This window comes from Oryx dammah, unplaced genomic scaffold, assembly GCF_014754425.2.
Source record: "Oryx dammah isolate SB20612 unplaced genomic scaffold, SCBI_Odam_1.1 HiC_scaffold_23, whole genome shotgun sequence".
NCBI lineage: Eukaryota > Metazoa > Chordata > Mammalia > Artiodactyla > Bovidae > Oryx > Oryx dammah.
The window spans coordinates 105,053,566-105,073,636 of record NW_024070207.1 but is presented as its reverse complement, the minus strand read 5'-3'; the positions used below and the strand labels follow the sequence as shown (position 1 = coordinate 105,073,636).

Sequence of the window (20,071 nt, the reverse complement as noted above, 5' to 3'; positions counted from 1 at the left end):
TGTCAAGTTCCTCCTGAAGGTTTTGGAAATAGTCTTATTCATTTTATAGAAAAATACTGCTTTTCCTCTGACAAGTACTATTATTGCAAAGCTTTCTGAGTCATTCCTAATGATTGAAGTTTACCAGCATAGAAAAATGCAGTGAGTATCCTATGTTAACATGAACTTCTGTATTTGCAAAGTAAATGCCAATTTCTCAGAAGTAAACTTATCAAAGGACTTAATGGTGTAGAATATTGAAAGAGGTTTCAGAATAAGAGTATGTACCACATGACTGATCATTAAAGCAGAAACTATAAAAAGACCCACATCACTTTACATTTGAATATAAAGAGATGTTCATCCATAAATTTCCTTTTGAATTTTGGCTAAATAACTGAGCATTCCTAATTATATGCAGACTTTTCATGAAAAATAACTCATGCTTGAATATGATTATAAAAATAGGATGCCAGTATTTTATGGTCTAATGTTAACACACTTAGCATTCCAATCATACCTTACTCTACCAACTTAGTATGTTCATACAGATTTGTGGGTAAATTGAATCATCATCATTTCAGAGAAGTGTTCCCTTCATTTTGATTGTTCTTTCATTGGTAGTGGCTTAACATGTCAGTTTTAAGAGAGTCTGTCCCCCAATCTCTTTTAAGCAGCTAATGTTCAATGAAAGATTTATATGCATAAGGGAAGTACTATAAAGTAACTCTGTGGTGAATTGTTTTATATAAGATTCCTTTTGTAATTGAGTAATCGCCCCTATAACGTTTCTCTGTGTTAGTGAAGATTTTTACATTTTTGTAAGATGTGGTTCACTGATACAAAACTGGCAAGTGGTATTTCTAATTAACCCAAATAAAGGATCCACCACCTATCACTTCAGTATGTCTTCCTCTTGTCTATCAGTGGAAAATGATATCCCCTTTCTGACTTTTGCCTCCTCTGAGGAAATATTAAATTTTTCCCCAGGTGCAGAATCAACAGTAATTAATTTTAATCTAATTCTCAAAAATTCATGTGGTAGGGTAGATTGTTGGAATAACAAGAATATCTCATGCTCAGTTATGACTAAACAGTTTATTTTCATAAGAGTTACATTGTGAAGGCCATCATACTATCTTGTCTGCCTTGATTTCATTGAACAATATCCTAATGGAACGACTGCCCATGGTATCATTTGTTTTTCCATAGCTATAACTGTTATTTCCAATTTTAAAGAGAGCGTTCTGTATTTTGATGCTTCTGGAATTTATATGGACCTTTTCATTACATCATTCTGTTGACCACTTCTTTTTTCCTGAATATATTCCTATGTATTTAATAACAATTTTCTCTTTAATATGAAAGTATATACAATGAAATGTTTTGTTGGTCCATGAATACCTAAACATTCATATTTTAAGATGTAACAAAATGTATGCTCCAAAACATGCCAGATAAGCCCAGTGCACAGAGTATCCAGAAGGTTTTAAAACCTGCACTTCACCACGAACTCTCAAGAAGAGGCCTGTCTTACAGTTTACCACATACAAGCCCAATGTTACTTTCTCAGAGAAACTAAGGATTTTTAAAAGTTTTATAGTTAGGATATGTAAATTTTAATTATAACATATATTATCCAATCAAATAATTAAGAAAAGAAAAAAACTTGATAAAGAGTTTTTACTTTCCATTGTTCTGGTCAGAAGACACCTTCCATTTCCACTTCTGGTCCACAGTGAGCATGAGAGAAAGACTTCAAGATCCTGAGGAGTCCAAGAAAGTCAATACTCCCCTCTCCCCTCCCACTTCCCTGCAGTGATCTCAAACTTACAGGCAGGCTACAGGCTTTCTCAGTCTTGGAGAGATTTTGTTTCCAGTTTAATAAAAGCAGGGCACTCACCTTGGACTTGCCTGACAAAGAATTGTGTTTATAGAAACTTGGCAGTTCTTTGAGTAGGAAGAGAGTAAGGGAAAGTCCATTGCTTTTCTAGAAAAATTAAATCGAATTCATTCTGTCACATCAAGCTATCACTAGAGATAGGGTACTCACATAACATGTTTTAGGAAAATTTGAGATTGTTTCCACAAATGTTCAGTAAGAAACTATTATAGGAAATAGCTTAGGGAAAGTTCAATAAATATGTTTTTGTCCTTTTATCATAAGGAATCTTCTAGTGTTTCTGATAAATAGACAGTTCTGATTTGATCAATTATCTTGGTGACTTTAAGACTTTTAATTTATTGATTAAAATTTTAAAATATTTTCTGAGTAATATATATAATTTTGGCCAAAATTACTTGAGATGCAATTAGACTATTATTTTATACTCTGCTTATTATTATAGCCTTTTTATAAATGGTACAAATATTTGCTTCAGAATTATATATCACATATGATATTTATAAAAGGATAAATATACAAAGATAGTTTTCTTAGGTATAAATGTAATTTGCAGTGATTATTTTTTTGACAAAGAGCCCTTCTCTATTTCCCATGAATAATGCATTTTTACTCCAATGCTGTTTATTAGAATTTTCTACTAATTAGAGAGGAGGAGTAACATTTTTATGTAATGGAGATAAATAAGTGAATCTTAGATTATATGAATATAACAACTCTTCACTTCAGGTGATATTAAGTGTCACAGAGAATATGTTGCTATATATTAAAGAAATTTAAATCAAGAGGGAATTCTTTTGACAAATTCCAGAGCATATAGGGCTTTATTTTCAGTCACTAATTATATACATGAAATAAAGTAGAGAATTAAGGCAAGTAGATAAACAATTCAGAGGAAGAATAATCCAGAAAAGTTTATTTTTCTTCTCAAATACATGGCTATTTCAAGCAAAAGTTAATTTGAGGAATTTGGAGGTACTGAGGGTCAGTTTCCTGTGCCTAGATAATTTACACACGAGGGTCACGGATTCTGATATTTCATCATCAGTGCTCTGATCACAAACATCAAATCACTTAAATGGCAGGAGCAATGCTGGCTTCAAGGGTGATGGGAACAATGCTAGAATTTTCTCTGTCTTTCTTCTCTCCTTTCTGTTGATCATCATTCATTATAGAGGTGGAGTGTGGCAAGGGCGCTGGGGAAGCATACAGGGTAAGGACAGAGCTTTTCTCAGTTCTTCTAATCAGGAGGAGCTCTAGCTGGAATTGGAGATTGCCTAAGGAGGAATTCTGATTGGCATAGCTTCAGTGGTTGTTGTTTAGTCGCTAAGTTGTATCAGACTCTTGTGACCCCATGGACTGTAGCCTGCCAGGATCCTCTGTCCCTGGGATTTCCCAGGCAAGAATTCTGAAATGGGTTGCCATTTCCATCTCCAGGTATTTTCCTGACCCAGGAGTTGAACCCACATCCCCTGCATTGGCAAGCAGAATCCTTACCACTGAGCCACCAGGGAAGCCCATAGCTTTTGTTACAGATCTAAATGTTGAACAGATGACTCTGGCATCAGAGTAAGGGCATTGCCTCAGTGGCTATTGTATGCTGTGTTTCTCCTGTGGTGAGGAAGCTTGTATGTTGTGCAGGTACATGAATGGGTGAATTGGGATTGTACCAATTGAAGATATCATCTGAGAATCAAAGAGTTAAGAGCAACATAGTTAATTGTGGAAAATCACCCCATCGGGTAATATAGGAGTCATAGACATAATCAAATGGGCAAATTCTCTTTAGTGTTCTGGCCCTACAGAGAACTAATTATACCTACTTTATTTTCATAGACTTTTTAAGTTGACGAAAGTAGAAATATTTGTCAATTATCCCAGCAGATAGTTTTACTTCTCTCTGTACAAAATTTTCCATGTAATTATGGTCTGAAGGTCCCGTACTTGAAAGTGGGCATTGCCTAATTCACTTGCAAAGATGTACAAAGAAAGAATGAACTATGGGATCCATAATTATCTTTGCCTTGTTCACTGGAGTCTATGCATAGTGGCTTTTGTGAGTTTAATGCAATCGTCATTCCTATGTATAATTATCAGAGTGAAGATTTGGGGCAACAGAGAGTAGAAATCCTATAATGAGCATACCAAAAATTAAAACAGAGTTTGTCAGACTCTTGGCTTACTTTGTTAAGAAAATTATCTTTGTAAATTAAGATAAATGTTAGGTTTGCTGCTTAAAGATAATATATTTGCCTGTTGCCTCAAAGATAAAGGCCAGTCTCTTCACCATCTGACCCCATTTTTTCCCACAGTTTCATTTACTCTCCTACTTAGGTCACAGCATTGGCCAGGCACTCATGCAGTGGCTGCCATCTGGAAGTCCCTTGTGCCTACTGCTGCTGCTAAGTCACTTCAGTCGTGTCCGACTCTGTGCTACCCCATAGACGGCAGCCCACCAGGCTCCGCCGTCCCTGGGATTCTCCAGGCAAGAACACTGGAGTAGGTTGCCATTTCCTTCTCCAATGCATGAAAGTGAAAAGTAAAAGTGAAGTTGCTCAGTCCTGTCCAACTCTTAGCGACTCCATGAACTGCAGCCTACCAGGCTCCTCTGCCCATGGGATTTTCCAGGCAAGAGTACTGGAGTGGGGTGCCATTGCTTTCTCCTACTACTCAAATTTTAAGATGTATCTCAATGTCACTTTTATGAAGTCTTTCCTAACTCCATTCCTACTGGACAGAATTAAGTAACACTTGTCAAATACTAACAAGTTTCTTTTTCACATTTTTATTAGAGTATTTCTCTCATCATCATTGTGTGTCAATTTCCCTTATTGCACTTGGAACTCTTAAAGAATGGACTACAGTGTTTTCATCTTCACATGCCTAAAATTTTGGTCAATACCTAATACACAGAAATATATGAATGAGCAAATAGTGTAGCATTTACTCAGCTTTAATACTTGTATATGAAAACCAACATTTATAGTTTACCCTTTCAAGTAGCTGCAAACTACAGAGTGACAGAATATCCCAAACTAAAACTGTTGGTTTTGATCTGATTACCTGGTATGATTAAAGATCCTCCTTGATGGATGAGGGAGACAGATCAAGAAATGCTTAGGAATCTGAGCTATGAAGATATAACTGGGAAGCCCAGCAATAAATCAAATTCAAATCAGACAGAGGAAGAAAAATCAGATTGCTATTGAAGGGCAACAGAACAGTAGGTTGAGCTTGGAAAAATAAATAGAGGTTAAAAGAACAGTTGCATATCACAGTTCAGCCAATGAACTGTTAATGGTTAGAGAGTTAAGTGGCATCTTGAGTTTAGGGCAGATCTCTAAAGTTTCGTCTATTAGATTCCATAATGTTAGAGAGCCAGAATGAGAAATGGGTTCACTAGTTCCATTTACTACTGTCTTATTGTCTACTGAGCACAAGGTCTGCTAACAACTGCATGTATAGGTATGTATAGGTAGGTAGATAGAAATAGACATAGACACAAGCCTGTTTACAAAAACTTTATATTACAATTTTTTTTAACCTCAGGAATGATCCTTGTTCCTCAGGAATAGGCCAAGATTTTCTGTCCTTGTTTATAACTTCAGCCATAAGTGAATGTCAGCTCTCATTATATGAGCTTTTTAATCAACTGGAAAGTCAGGACCCTGTGGGTTCAGCTTTCCTTGGTTAATGATCATAATCTCTCTTTGCTCTTTTCCTTGGTTAATGATCATAATCTCTCTTTGCTCTTAGAGTATCTTACATTTGCAAGACATTTTCATATGTTGTCTCATTTCATCTTTATAACAGTCTGTGATGTTTGTATTGTACTTCCATTTTATAGACTGTGACAGAAGCTTATGTGCTATACTTCTTGGAACATTTCTATACACTACTGTATTGATTATTGTTTCTTTTTTCACTCCATTATTAAATTCTAATTGTGAATAAATGCTCTCTTAAATCCATGACCCTTCTGCAATATTTAGAATGGTTTCATATTATCCTTATGGACTACAGTATTTAGAATGGTCTCATCCTTACGGACTGTTTCATTTTATTTTATCCCACTGTTAACATGTTCCGTGTCTCACCAAATAGAACATCTCGTAATAATGCAATTGAATATGAACTTGTCCTTGAAATGTTTCTCAGGTGTTTTTTTGCCCTAGTCATTTGCATGGCTTCTGGATCTGCTTCTGTTCATCTTTGCCTCCTGTTTCCTCATTCCCTTTTTTTTGTACTTCTGCTCTCTCAAGTATACTTTAACAGATACTTTTCTTCTTCTATTGATCTTCAAGCATGAAATTTCTTTTCAAGGCACTTAAGAAAATGGAAGTACTTAGAACATTCATGAACAGAATGTCCTGTGAGTTGCAAAAGTGAAGTTGCTCAGTCATGTCCAACTCTTTGTGACCCGTGGACTGTAGCCCACAAAGCTCCTCCGTCCATGGGATTCTCCAGGCAAGAATACTGGAGTGGGTTGCCATTTCCTTCTCCAGGGGATCTTCCTGACCCAGGGATCGAACCCAGGCCTCCCACTTTGCAAGCAGACACTTTAACCTCTGCACCACCAGGGAAGCTTCAAAAGTGAATGTGAAAAAAAGCGAATAGAAGAGCCCGTTAGTTCATTGGAGTTTTTACTCTTTAAAGACAGCAAATTGTAGTCCTTTCTTAAAAACAAGCAAAAAGCAAGTGGTCTCATTTTACTTCTTAAAATAGACAAAGTAAAACTAATAATTGACACGTCAGTTTACTGTGGCTATTAATTCCCTGTGCACAAAGTTGCCTTTGTTAATTTAGGATTCGCATTTTCTTTCTGAATATAATTAACTGACTATACACAGATAAGTAATTGAAAGCCAACTCATGATTGCTTGAGCATTTAAAGTTATAAACTATGTAGACATTGGTAACTTATCATTAGAAAACCTGTAACAACTATATTAAAATTAATGTTAACCCAGAAGTTACATAGGACTTAGGATATTTTTATGACATTTACAGAACATCCTGCACATGGCTTGTAAATATATGTTAACTTTAAAGAACTTGGTGAGGTATTCATAAAAATGAAAAATCTTTTATAATGTAAATGTTTGCTGCATTAACATAACAAAGTAATTTGCAATTTTCCCTCTGGGCTGACATGTACTAGGTCAAGGCCCCATAAACAATGGTATCAAAATGTGAGTTTCCACCAACTGTGAAAGTGCTTATACAAATGAAAGTAGCATAGTAACTAAGTTAACACTCCATTTTAAAATTCAGTGACTAAAAGGACCTAAGCATTAATTTATTTTATTTTCACAATAGCAGAATATTGAAAACAAGATAAAGTTGACTTTATTCTGGCTTATGAGAACAGTTTCTCAATGGGGAAATAAGACTAAGATTCTCAAAGGTTGTTGAAATAATGATAAATTCTCTTAAACACAGAGGAACATCTTATGTTCAGTTCAGTAATTTGGAACACATGTATTTCAATTATTTCAACATTATAAGTTAACATTTTCACTTTTAATTTTTTTTCTCTTGGTTAACAAGGTCCTTGGCATCATGGTATACTGACATGAGCCAATGGTCTACTCTTGCCCCTATTTGAGAATCTCAGTGGCCTGAAGATCTTCACCTCCAACTGTCTATAGCAATGATTTTTAACAAGGAATGAATGACAAAAATACCTGTAGAACAAAACACATACATCCAGTTTTTTTATCTCACCTGCCTCGCTTGTACTTGAAAATTTATTAGATCTGTAGACTGAGAATCACTGTTCTCTGTCCTGTTGGGACTTTTAAGTTCTGCAAACAGAAAATTCTTGTGGTAATGTCTCAATATCTACATATATCTATGTCTATATCTCTATATATTTGTATCTCTTGTGACCTAGTGAATCTGATGTTTTCTTTGTCATAATCATGATATCTATACTTTCTGGAGCTCTTTGCTATGCATATGAGGGAGCTTAACAGATACAAAAACTTTTGATTATCTCATCAGTCAGGTTGTTATTGTCAAGAAAGACAGATGCTGTAACTCAGGCATGGGGGTACAAGTGAGATCTGAATATCCTTCCAAGTGGAAACTATGTACTGCACTGCAGACTGAAAGTAGGGATGAAGTAGAGAAAGAGGGAACTTCTCAAAGCCTAGTGGAAATTCAGCAACAATTTGAGTCACTTACCTTTCTGAAGGTAAGAAGACATTAAGCAGAAGATATTAAGAGGAGCTGGCAAAAATACACCAAAGAATTGTACAAAAAAATGCCTTAGGAACCCAAATAATCATGATGGTGTGATCATTCACCTAGAGCCAGACACCCTGGAATGTGAAGTCAAGTAGACCTTAAGAAGCATCACTACGAACAAAGCTAGTGGAGATGATGGAATTCCAGTTGAGCTATTTCAAATCCTAAAAAAAATGATGCTATGAAAGCACTGCACTCAATATGCCAGCAAATTTGAAAAACTCAGCAGTGGCCACAGGGCTGGAAAAGGTCAGTTTTCATTCCAACCCCAGAGAAAGGCAATGCCAAAGAATGCTCAAAACTACCGCACAATTGTACTCATCTCACACACTAGCAAAGTAATGCTCAAAATTCTCCAAGCCAGGCATCAGCAGTATGTGAACCATGAACTTCCAGATGTTCAAGCTGGATTTAGAAAAGGTAGAAGAAGAGATCAAATTGCCAACATCTGTTGGATCATCGAAAACACAAGAGAGTTCCAGAAACACATCTATTTCTGCTTTATTGACTATGCCAAAGCCTTTGACTGTGTGGATCACAACAAACTGTGGAAAATTCTGTAAAAGATGGGAATACCAGACCACCTGACCTGCCTCTTGAGAAATCTGTATTCAGGTCAGGAAGCAACAGTTAGAATTGGACATGGAACAACAGACTGGTTCCAAAGGCTGTATATTATCACTGTGCTTATTTGACTTATATGCAGAGTACATCATCATAAACGTTGGGCTGAATGAAGCAGAAGCTGGAATCAAGATTGCTGGGAGAAATATCAATAACCTCAGATATACAGATGACACCACCCTTATGGAAGAAAGTGAATAAAACTAAAGCGCCTCTTGATGTAAGTGAAAGAGGAGAGCGAAAAAGTTGGCTTAAAGCTCAACATTCAGAAAACTAAGATCATGGCATCCGGTCCCATCACTTCATGGCAAATAGATGGAGAAACAGTGGAAATTGTGGCAGACTATATTTTTCTGGGCTCCAAAATCACTGCAGATGTTGACTGCACCCGAGAAATTAAAAGACACTTACTCCTTGGCAGGAAAGTTATGACCAACCTAGACAGTATATTAAAAAGTAGAGACATTACTTTGCCAACAAAGGTCCGTCTAGTCAAGGCTATGTTTTTTCTAGTAGTCATATATGGATGTGAGAGTTGGACTATAAAGAAAGCTGAGCGCTGTTCAGTTCAAATTGATGCTTTTGAACTATAGTGTTGGAGAAGACTCTTGAGAGTCCCTTGGTCTGCAAGGAGATCCAACCAGTCCATCTTAAAGGAAATCAGTCCTGAATATATATTGGAAGGACTGATATTAAAGTGGAAACTCCAATACTTTGGCCACCTGATGCAAAGAACTGACTCATTTGAAAACTCCCTGATGCTGGGAAAGATTGAAGGTGGGAGAAGGGGATGACAGAGGATGAGATGGTTGGATGGCATCACTGACTCAATGGACATGAGTTTGAGTAAACTCTGTGAGTTGGTGATGGGCAGGGAGGCTTGGTGTGCTGCATCCGTGGAGTTGCAAAGAGTCAGACATGACTGAGTGTGAACTGAACTGAACCTTTCTGAAAACTTATCTCAATATCTTTATTAGTTTTCTGTGACTGTTATAATGAAGTACCCAAACTTGGTGGCTGAAATCAACAGAAATTTCTTCTCTTAACAATTCTAGAGGCCAGAAATCTGAAATCAAGGACTGCACTCCCTCTGCAGGTGCTAGGGAAAAATCTTTGACTCCCTTAATGAGTATTGGGAGACAGTCAGCCCCACTGACTTGTGGTCACAGCACTCCTGTCTCTGCCATTAAGGTCATTCTTGCCCTCTTTCTCAGCTGTGAGTATACGTGTGTTTTGTCTTCTGGCTATCTCAAATCTCATTATCCTTTTCTTTTAGAAGACACTTGGCATAGAATTTAGGGCCCACATGGAAAATCAAGAGTGATCTCATCTCAAAAGCCTTTAATTACATCTGAAAAATCTCATTTTCCAGAGACAGGCACACCTTGGAAATATTGTGGGTTCATATGCAGACCACTGCAATAAAGTAAATATTGTAATAAAGTGAGTCACATGAATTTTTTGCTTTCCCAGTACATATAAAAGTTATATTTACTCTATATTATAGTCTATTAAGTGTGTAATAGTGTTATATCTTGAAGAAAAGCAATGTACAGACCTTAATTAAAACTACTTTATTGCTAAAATATGCTAACTTTCAGGGAGTGGTATTGGTAGAATCAAAGATCACCATAACACATGTAATAATAATGAAAAAGTGAAATACTGTGAGAATTACCATGTGACACAGAAACACAAAGTGAGCAAATGCTGTTTGAAAATGATAGCAATAGAGTACTAAGGCAGGGTTGCCACAAATCTTCAGTTTGCAAAGACAAAACAAAAACAAAAACACCATATCTGCAAAGTACAATAAAGTGAAGCACAATAAAACAAGATATGCCTGTAAAGTGATAATCATAGCTTCCAGAGATTAGGATCTAGGCATATCTTTGGGGGACCAGCATTCAAACTACTACAGTATAAATCACATGTTCTATTAATACTATATTCACAAAAGCGTGATATTGAGTAAAAGTTCAAAAGGTGAATGAACAGTGAAGTATTGATAAGAGCCCTCATTTGGTAATTATCAGGGTTTGCTCCTGTGCGTGTGTGCACAAGCGTGTGTATTATGTTTTGTGGTCTTTGTTTTTTCCCCTGAAGAGTTATTCTTCCAGGCAGCCCTTGAGGTTAAATTGAGAAAGATATCATTACAGGTTGCCCATAACACAAGAGTTAAGTGCCTAATACAGGAAGCAAAGGGAACCCTTTCCCAAGGGGAAAAATAAAAACAAAAAGACTGTCCTATAGTTCTGAGAGAACAAAAAGTTTGACCATAACTCTTCAGAGGTGAATTTGGGAATATTCAGTTGTCTTTTTACATATGGCAAGAGTTGACTCACCTATATGTATTAGAAACAAATGTCTAAGTGGATTGATTGTGTCTACTAATGGAGAGTCATATATTATTTCCAAACAAAATGTTCACAAATTAAATGTTAAAAATGATGTATCTTTCTCCATTAGTAGACATTCTCATATCTAGCCATAACAATTATAGGCGTAACTTCTTCAAACTACAGAGATAATCACTTATATTGTGCAGTGTTCTAAGACTTATGATTCATAAGCAGAGTTATAATATTACATTAAAAGTTGTCAAGGTACTAAGATATAATATGTTTAATCAAGCACTTGTTGAATGCTTGCCATATGACTAGTATTAGGCAGTGTGCTAAGTAGAACCAAGATGACTGTACTGTGTGAGTTTAAAGAAGGGCTGTTTTCAAAAGCAGGGTCAAGCAAGGCTTCATTGTGAAAATGTTAGGTGAGCTTTACTTTAGTTAAGAAGTAAGATTTAAGCAGACAGATATGAAGCATAACGGCATTGCTGAAAGACCACTCTTAGGAAAGGCGGTGAAATGAAACATATGTTAGCTTTGGGAGCTGGGCAGTATTACAGCCAACTGAAGCAGTTGAGCCAGCTGACCTGATGAAAAGGAGTAGTGCCAGAAAAATTGTTTTCTCTAAAGTGAAATCTTCACCCTACTGAACACTTAATTTTTTTCAAAAGAGGAAAGGAAGAGAGCCTAGTTGGTAAAGTGGTCTTATAGTATACTGTAGAATGATTAAGAGAAAAAAAAAAAAAAAAAGCCAGTACCCTGGGAACCAATTGGGAAACTAATTACCTAGGTGAAAAGTAATAGACTAGCCTCTGAAAAAGGTCAGATTTCAGGGGGATCAGAGACAATCAGAGGTATAAATCTTGTTAATGTATCAACTAATAGAAAGTAAACTTGACAGAGAGAGGAGTTAAGAAAATAAGTGTTAATTATGGCTGACTGGGAGGAAGGTAATACCAGTAATAACAACAAAAATGTCAAAAAGAGGAGCAGTACTTGATGGGAATATGTTGACTCAAACTGTGGTTAGAAGACTGTGATACATTTCGGCAAGGATCTTCCAAAATTGGAAATGCAGTCATAGCTTGACTAAGGTGTTTGAGCTGGACAAGCATTTGAGAGATCCTCCTGGAGAGGAAGTGAGAAAATTATTGGTCTGAAAGATTACTTATTTTTCTCACCTTGTCTCAAATTATTATTATGATAAATAGTATACTAATTTAATTTTTTAATGCCTTATTTTCCTGTTGAGGATGAGAGATGTGTTTTATTTATCTCTGAGCAACCAGTGGGTGGAGTTTGTTCAATAAGTTCTTGATGAATAACTAAGAGTTAGCTACAATGTTTTTGAGAGTATCTTGTTTTTCCAAGTATAATAGAAATTGTTTTGTATTTACTATTGTGTCCTTTCACAAGCATTTTAAGGAGTTTTGCTACAATCATATTACCATATCATTGTCTAATCTTTCAAGTTTCAAAGTATTTTTAACTTATTATATTTCAAAACATAATTATAAGGTGTAACTAAGAAAACTGCTGATTATTTTAACAATTGAGTTGTAGACATTCAAAATCACTCATCCACAAGTACATATTATCAGATTAATAGTCCAGTAGAGATACCATAAATTATGCCTTTTCTTTTTGCTACTGCTTAATTTTCTTCTTCTGTCCAGGGAAGAAAGGTACTGTATATACATATTATTAAAATATTTAGTAACTGTATAATTTAGGCATCATTAGGGATTTTTTAAAAAGATAATTGACTCAATTTTTTCCAACAATTTCTTTAAAATATACAGATACATATTTGAATGGTATTGACTTGGAACTGTGCTATACATTTGAATTCCTGTGACCTGCTTACCACTTTATGGTTTTATATTGTTTTACTCTTCCTTTGTCTATCCTTCCATGTTATATTGATTTCTAAGTGTTCAGGGACTTCCATTTTCCACCTCATTTAAGTGCATTTCATCCTACTGTGTTGGTCATCAGCAAGTCATGAAAATAGTACACAAATAGCCATATAATGCAATATGATTTGAAACAGAGGAGAATTGCACTTGTCTACAAGCATGGGATTTTTATCCTGGGTTGTTCAATGTAGTTAGAAAGTAAAGAGTTATTGGAATTTTTTTTCTTCATGAAAGGAATGAGAATTTTGAGTGCCATTTAGAGCAGCAGTTCCAAAACATATAGATTTCAGGAACCAGGTGAACTATATAAGAAGGGAGGAAGGAGGCTGGAAGGAAGAAGGCAGGAAGGAGACCATCACAAAGTTGTAGATTTATTTAGTTTGCCAAATTATATTACTAGGAAAATAAAGGAGCTAATGCTGACTTAAGAAATATTCACAACCTAAGAGTTGAGAGTTATGTTTTATTTGGTGGAGATTTTTAGGACTTCAAGCCCAGGAGGCAGCATCTCAAATAACCCTGAAAGAACTGCTCTGAGGTGGAGAGGAGGGAACCAGGTTTTATAGAACTTTTGCAACAAAGGGAAGGTAGTTGGAATTCAAAAGATTGCTGTTAATTAAAGAAAGCCTGATATCCCAAGTTATGGAATTTAGTGCTTTTCTATGTAGGGAAAGATACAAGAGTTTGGGCTGACAGAAGCCATTCCTTTGATATGCACCTCAGCTGTCTGGGGCCAGTATCCTGTATTATCACACCCTGAGTTTCCTCAGGGCTCACCAGGAGGAGTGGCTGCAGTCTGATGGCTGCTAGATAGCAGTTCTTTCCTTTCTGAGTGTGCTCAGGACTCACTCACTCACATTGGAGGATTGCAGTTGCTGATGACGGTGACATGTTTGTTTACTGATATGGCCTGAAATATTGTGTTTCTCACTAACATCTGCTATTAGTGTAGTTTGTAATTTCTTAAAAGGGTAATTTAAAATTCAAAACCATGAAAGTTTTTCAGAGAAATGACTAGTCATTTGAATTGAGCAGGTCAAACTTTGTATTTATTTCTAAAACATACTATGTTATCTTCTCTCTCCCCCAAAATTTTGCATCTAAGAATATCTCAAGACTGTTACTGATCATGCCCTGACTCCAGGAATGACTATAATCCTAATACTTCTTAATTATTCACATTGAAATAAAACATTTGACAGTGAAAGCTAATTAAAACACACAATTGCTTTTCTTCTGTGTTTTGTAGTGGAATATCTTCACTGATAGATGTGTTTTCATATTTCACTTTCAATGCTATTTTTCTCATGGTTACATGTGCTTACACTTTGGAGTCATGTTGTGAATGCCATCTTATATAAAATGTAAGCACCCCTACTACACAACTGTACCTGTCCTGCTTACCCATCCTCCTATATGGTAATTATGATTTCATCTCCATCTACTGCTTCCTTGTGATTATGGAAATGCTAGTGAAAGTTGAGCAACTCGGCATAGTAATTTCCATCTCTTTCTCTTTGGCTTTACTTTCTGGGGCATTTCCTAAACTTTCTCTTTCAACCCTCTTACTGATTCTTTTTCCTTTTCTGGTACATACTTTGAATTACTGTTTTTTCTTTGTTTTCTACAGCAGCCTGTTCTGTCATGTGGAGGCAATGGCATCTCTTCTCTCTCTGAGGGTATTTAAGTCAGATCTTTGGGATTTTTTGTTGTCTGTTTTAGAGGCTTTACTTTTCTCTATATATTTTATCTTTATTCTCCCCCAAATTCCTATTGTCTATTTGCATGTTGGGTTCTCCCTCATGTTAAAGGCTTCCCTCACTTTTTTGGTGGTCCTTGATTGTCTACTCATCAATAAATGTATGGCAGCAAAGAGATGCTTGGGCACTCTTCACAGCCATTTGATTTGGGGCTTCATGGTTGGTTTGTCTGGCTCATTGGGAAAGCCCTGCCGTCTGTATCTTTACATCTTTTTGTACTGGTCAGATTCATGAAGAAGAATCCTTCAGTATTCCGCTTCTCTCTTTGCACTGATTCCATTGTTTCCCCACCTATTTGCCATGAATTGATGGGACCAGATGCCATGATCTTAGTTTTCCAAATGTTGGGTTTTAAGCCAGCTTTTTCACTCTCCTCTTTCACTTTCATCAAGAGGCTCTTTAGTTCTTTTTTGCTTTCTGCCATAAGGGTGGTGTCATCTGCATATCTGAGGTTATTGATATTTCTCCTGGCAATCTTGATTCCAGCTTGTGCTTCATACATGGAAACTATGGAAACAGTGAGAGACTTTATTTTTGAGCTCCAAAATCACTGCAGATGGTGACTGCACCCATGAAATTAGAAGACACTTTCTCCTTGGAAGAAAATCTATGACCAACCTAGATATGACCAACCTAGTATATTAAAAAGCAGAGACATTACTTTGCCAACAAAGGTCTGTCTAATCAAAGCTATGGTTTTTCCAATAGTCATGTATGGATGTGGGCATTGGACTATAAAGAAAGCTGAGTGGCAATGAATTGATAAACTGTGGTGTTGAAGAAGAGTCTTGAGAGTCCCTTGGACTGCAAGGAGATCCAACCAGTCCATCCTAAAGGAAATCAACCCTGAATATTCGTTGGAAGGACTGATGCTGTAGCTGAAACTGCAATACTTTGGCCACCTGATGCAAAGAACTGACTCCTTGGAAAAGACCCTGACGCTGGGAAAGATGAAGGAAGGAGAAGAAAGAGATGACAGAAGATGAGATGGTTGGGTGGCATCACCGACTCAGTGGACATGAGTTTGAGGAAGCTTTGGGAGTTGGTGATGAACAGTGAAGCATGGTGTGCTGCAGTCCATGGGGTCGCAAAGAGTCGGACCCGACTGAGCGACTGAACTGAACTGACTTGCACTTGATAGACAAGTGGGAAAGGAGTTTACTTTCAGCAGAAAAGCATGCACTCAAGTGTGCAGACAGTCTCTTTGACCCTTCCCACAAAATAAACTTCTAGTCTCTGTCATAGTGGAGAAAAAAAAATGGTATCTAATTTTCTTTAAAATATTTTTGAGCAATTCTCTTTTTTTGCCCCGTGCTCATCCTCCCTTCCATTGATATCTGGTATCATATATTCCCTAGCCTTCGGGGGTTCTGCCTTGGCAATCATGTTTATTGGCATCAGCATGTGTTAGATTGGCGTTCAGCTTTTTCAGGTCTTCTGAGTGAGTAACTACTTGTTCTGTCTAGCTTCTAAAATTCTGTTGCTGTGGCTCCCTCCCATCTTTCCTTTATGTGCTTGTGCCTAATTAAAAAGCCCCTCATTTATGTTTTTGTGTGTATTCAGGAGGGAAAAAGCCCTGTATTTCTGTGTTCATTCTACCATCATTACCTGATAGTCTGCAAGTAACTTTAGGAAATTGGTTCTTGACATTTTATATGATGATGGCATAAAAAAAAAAAACTGTCAACAAGTCTTCATGGAGGATTTATGAGCTTCAGTAATAATTGTAATACTCTCTATTAGCTAATCTGACACAACTCTAAAGTGAACCCAATCATGTTTGCTATTGTTGATATGCTATGAACAATGTGAGTGACAGTCATTTGTAATTAGTCCATGGGTAATTGCAGCCATGTACCTAAATCCCATTAGTGGCCACATTTTAACATCCGTAGCATGAAAATACTGAAACCATTCTTCTTTTCTTCTGGTTTTTTTGTTTTTTTGTTTTTTTTTTTTTTTTTTTTGTGGTGAAGAAGTTCAACCATGTTTAATGGGTTGGAATTATTGATAGGATACCTTTCTTTGGCTTAGCATTTTCATATCTTTTTAGCTTAACTGTATCCTGTGAGACTAAGCTTATTACTGTCATGTAAGATTTGTTTAGCAACACTAGTCATATCTAAAATCTAGCATGTGGAATGATTTATCCTCATTTCAAAAAAAACATACACCAGATAAAACAAGCAGCCATTCTTCTTTTTAAACTTTTAATATAAAATATATAGCATGGATAGTGGAATCCAAGCAGAATCTGCAGTGCCATCTCTTTAGAACCCAGGCACTTTGGTACACTTGGAGGAAGTATACCCTGGAACCATCTATAAATGGATCCTGCTGAGTTCTGCTTTTCCTCAATCATTTCATCCTGTCAAACATGGGACTTTTCTCCTCTTCAGTTTCTCAGTGATAAAGATTTAATTTCAGCTTGTAAATTCAATTTTATCCTTTATTACTAGAACAAGATATTTCCTAGTATTGATCTAGTTTTCACATTTATGTAGGGCCCTGTTTGCCTGCCATACAGATATCAATCAGGGAGCATGTCATTCCAGCCAGGAAGATTGATGCTTGTGTGTGTATGTATATATTAATGATGATATAATGTGAAGGATGTGGATTGAAATCTTTAGGGTGTGTTACGGGTAAAGATCTTTAAGGGCACCATAGATAGCAAGGCTGTGTCAATTCACAGGAGCTAGACAGGCTTCCTTCAGGGAGGTAGTATTAATTTAGAGACTCAAAGGATGAGTTTAATTTTTCAAGACAGAAAAATGCACACTAGACACCCCCCCCCAAAAAAAAACCCAGTATCATCAAATACTTATGGGTAGCAATAAATCTGAATGACTATAATAAAGAAATGCCCTGGAATATAATGAAAACTCACCTTCACACCTAACTATAACAATAGCTAATAATGACTGAATATTTCTTATGTGTCAGTTACCATGCTAAGATCTTTTCCTGAATGATCTAATTTAAAACACAAACTCTGTTATCAATCACATTTTGAAAATGAGGAGCTTGAGGCACAGAGAGGCTTCCCAAGTTCACACAGTTACTACGAAAATGGGTCTTGAGCCAAAGAAGTCTGAGGCTAAGACTCATGGTATTCATCGCTATGCTGACAACAACTGACATAAACCCTTCCTTCTGTGAACTCTAACTGTTCTTTGGCCTCCAATTATACAATCTGGGAATACGGGGTACCCAAAGAGACATCACATGTGGAATTGTGGTTGACAATGGTGGTATAGATGCTTAAACTCTTGCTCCTCTTAGTGCTAAAAAATAACCACTCTATGTTTTAGTGGAAAGTTTTACTATAGATGGTAATGTTTATTTTCATAATAGAAAAAAAAAAACATTTCTTTTGGTAAATTTAGATACCTATGTGTCACGTGGGTAATTTATGGAATGCCTTATGGATAAAAATTTAAAGCAAGGTCAGGCCTTAAAATGTGTCTCTTACCCTTGACACTAATGATGTTTTGGGCGAAATAATTCTTTGTTGCGTGAGGAAGGGCGTGAACTGTAGGATATTTAGCATTCATGGCCCCTACCCAATAGATCCCAATAGCAGTCACTCAGTTGCCTCTGCTGCTGCTGCTGCTAAGTCGCTTCAGTCGTGTCTGACTCTGTGCGACCCCATAGACGGCAGCCCACCAGGCTCCACCGTCCCTGGGATTCTCCAGGCAAGAACACTGGAGTGGGTTGCCATTTCCTTCTCCAATGCATGAAAGTGAAAAGTGAAAGTGAAGCTGCTCAGTCGTGTCTGATTCTTAGTGACCCCATGGACTGCAGCCTACCAGGCGCCTCGTCCATGGGATTTTCCAGGCAAGAGTACTGGAGTGGGCTGCCATTGCCTTTTCCCAGTTGCCTCTAGACATTGCCAAATATCCCCTGTAGGGTAAAAATAAAAGCTCCCACCACTTAGGTTGAGAAACCTCTGCCTTACAAAAATCTGGTACGATTCCTCAACTTTACACAAGAAGGGAATTAAAGTGCTATAATGAAGGTCACACTGCTAAATAGTGGCAGAAATTTGATAGATCTCAAGTCTCTAATCCCAAATCCATATTTCATATACAACAAGCTGCCTAAGGCAGTCTTCCATTTAAAGTGATACCTCCAGAATATATGGTTTTAAAAGACCCCACACGTCGCCTGTAGCAGGTCAATAAATAGGTTGGGGAAGTGGTATAAGCCCAGTTTTCTCAGAGAAAGAGCAAAACGAGAAAGGTTATGATTTATCCAAAATCACATATTTAGTAGAGAATAGAGACCGGACATGAGATTTCAGATGTCAACTCTATTGCTCTTTCCAAAATCTATACTTGCCCCAGTGGGTGGTCATGGGCTTGATTTGAGGAAGGAGCAACAAAAAAATTATTGTAGAACATTTCTACATTATTCTCTTGTTTCTAGCACTCTGATCCTGTATCTCTGGCAGGCAGAAAATAACAAATAGTCTTTTTAAAACTGGTAGAAAGAAGGGAGTCATAATACCTTCAAGGATGTTTACTAGCTTGTATCTATACTTTTTCTTCTATCTGAATGATTAAAGAACGAAGGACTTCAAAACATAAAAAATAAAATTTGGTTATTTTATGTTATGTATGCCTCAACTATAGAAATCTAACTACTGATGACTTCCAAGGACTTACAGAGAGGTATGAATGAAGGCATTTTCTAAAACTTCTGTCTTGGATTTTGTTATAGGTCTCTATCATGTAGTGATATGAAATCTAAATATTTAACTACCTGCCCCTTTCTGTTCATCACTGCGCTGCTGAAAGAGAGGCCTTTATGGAGATAAATGATCTCTCTTTGATCAAAAACCCAGCAGGTCACCATGATAAAATCTCAGCCCTTTCTGAGAAGTGAAGACTAAGCAGTTGTGAACAGGCTTCCCTCCTATTACTCTGTGCATGTGAGTTGTTTCTCTGCTAAAAAAAAATAAAAAAAACTTAGTCTGAAAGTTTAAATTCTATTTTGTTTGTTTAGTGGCTTATATAAAACTAGAAACATGATTGAAAGAAAGTATGAAGAGCAATGTTTGCATATCTGCATAAAAAGTTTTTAAGTTTAAAAAATGGCCCTAGGCTAACACAAGACCTGTCCATTATGTTTTGAACTTATTGTTGCCATCTGTGGGCAAAATGTGTGTGTGTGTATTGTCTGTGAATGTTGTGTGTATTACCTAAAACTAAAATTGGTCCAATAAGATGAAATTAGCAGCTGTAAATATCTAGAATAAATTCAGTAATGTTCTGTATATACTCC

The 20,071-nt window shown here is 36.6% G+C and overlaps 1 protein-coding gene across 1 annotated transcript in view; it reads left to right on the top strand.

Moving 5' to 3' along the window:
- Positions 1 to 20,071, top strand: part of IL1RAPL1 (interleukin 1 receptor accessory protein like 1) — a 682,102-nt gene that overhangs the window by 365,495 nt on the left and 296,536 nt on the right. The window lies entirely within an intron of this gene.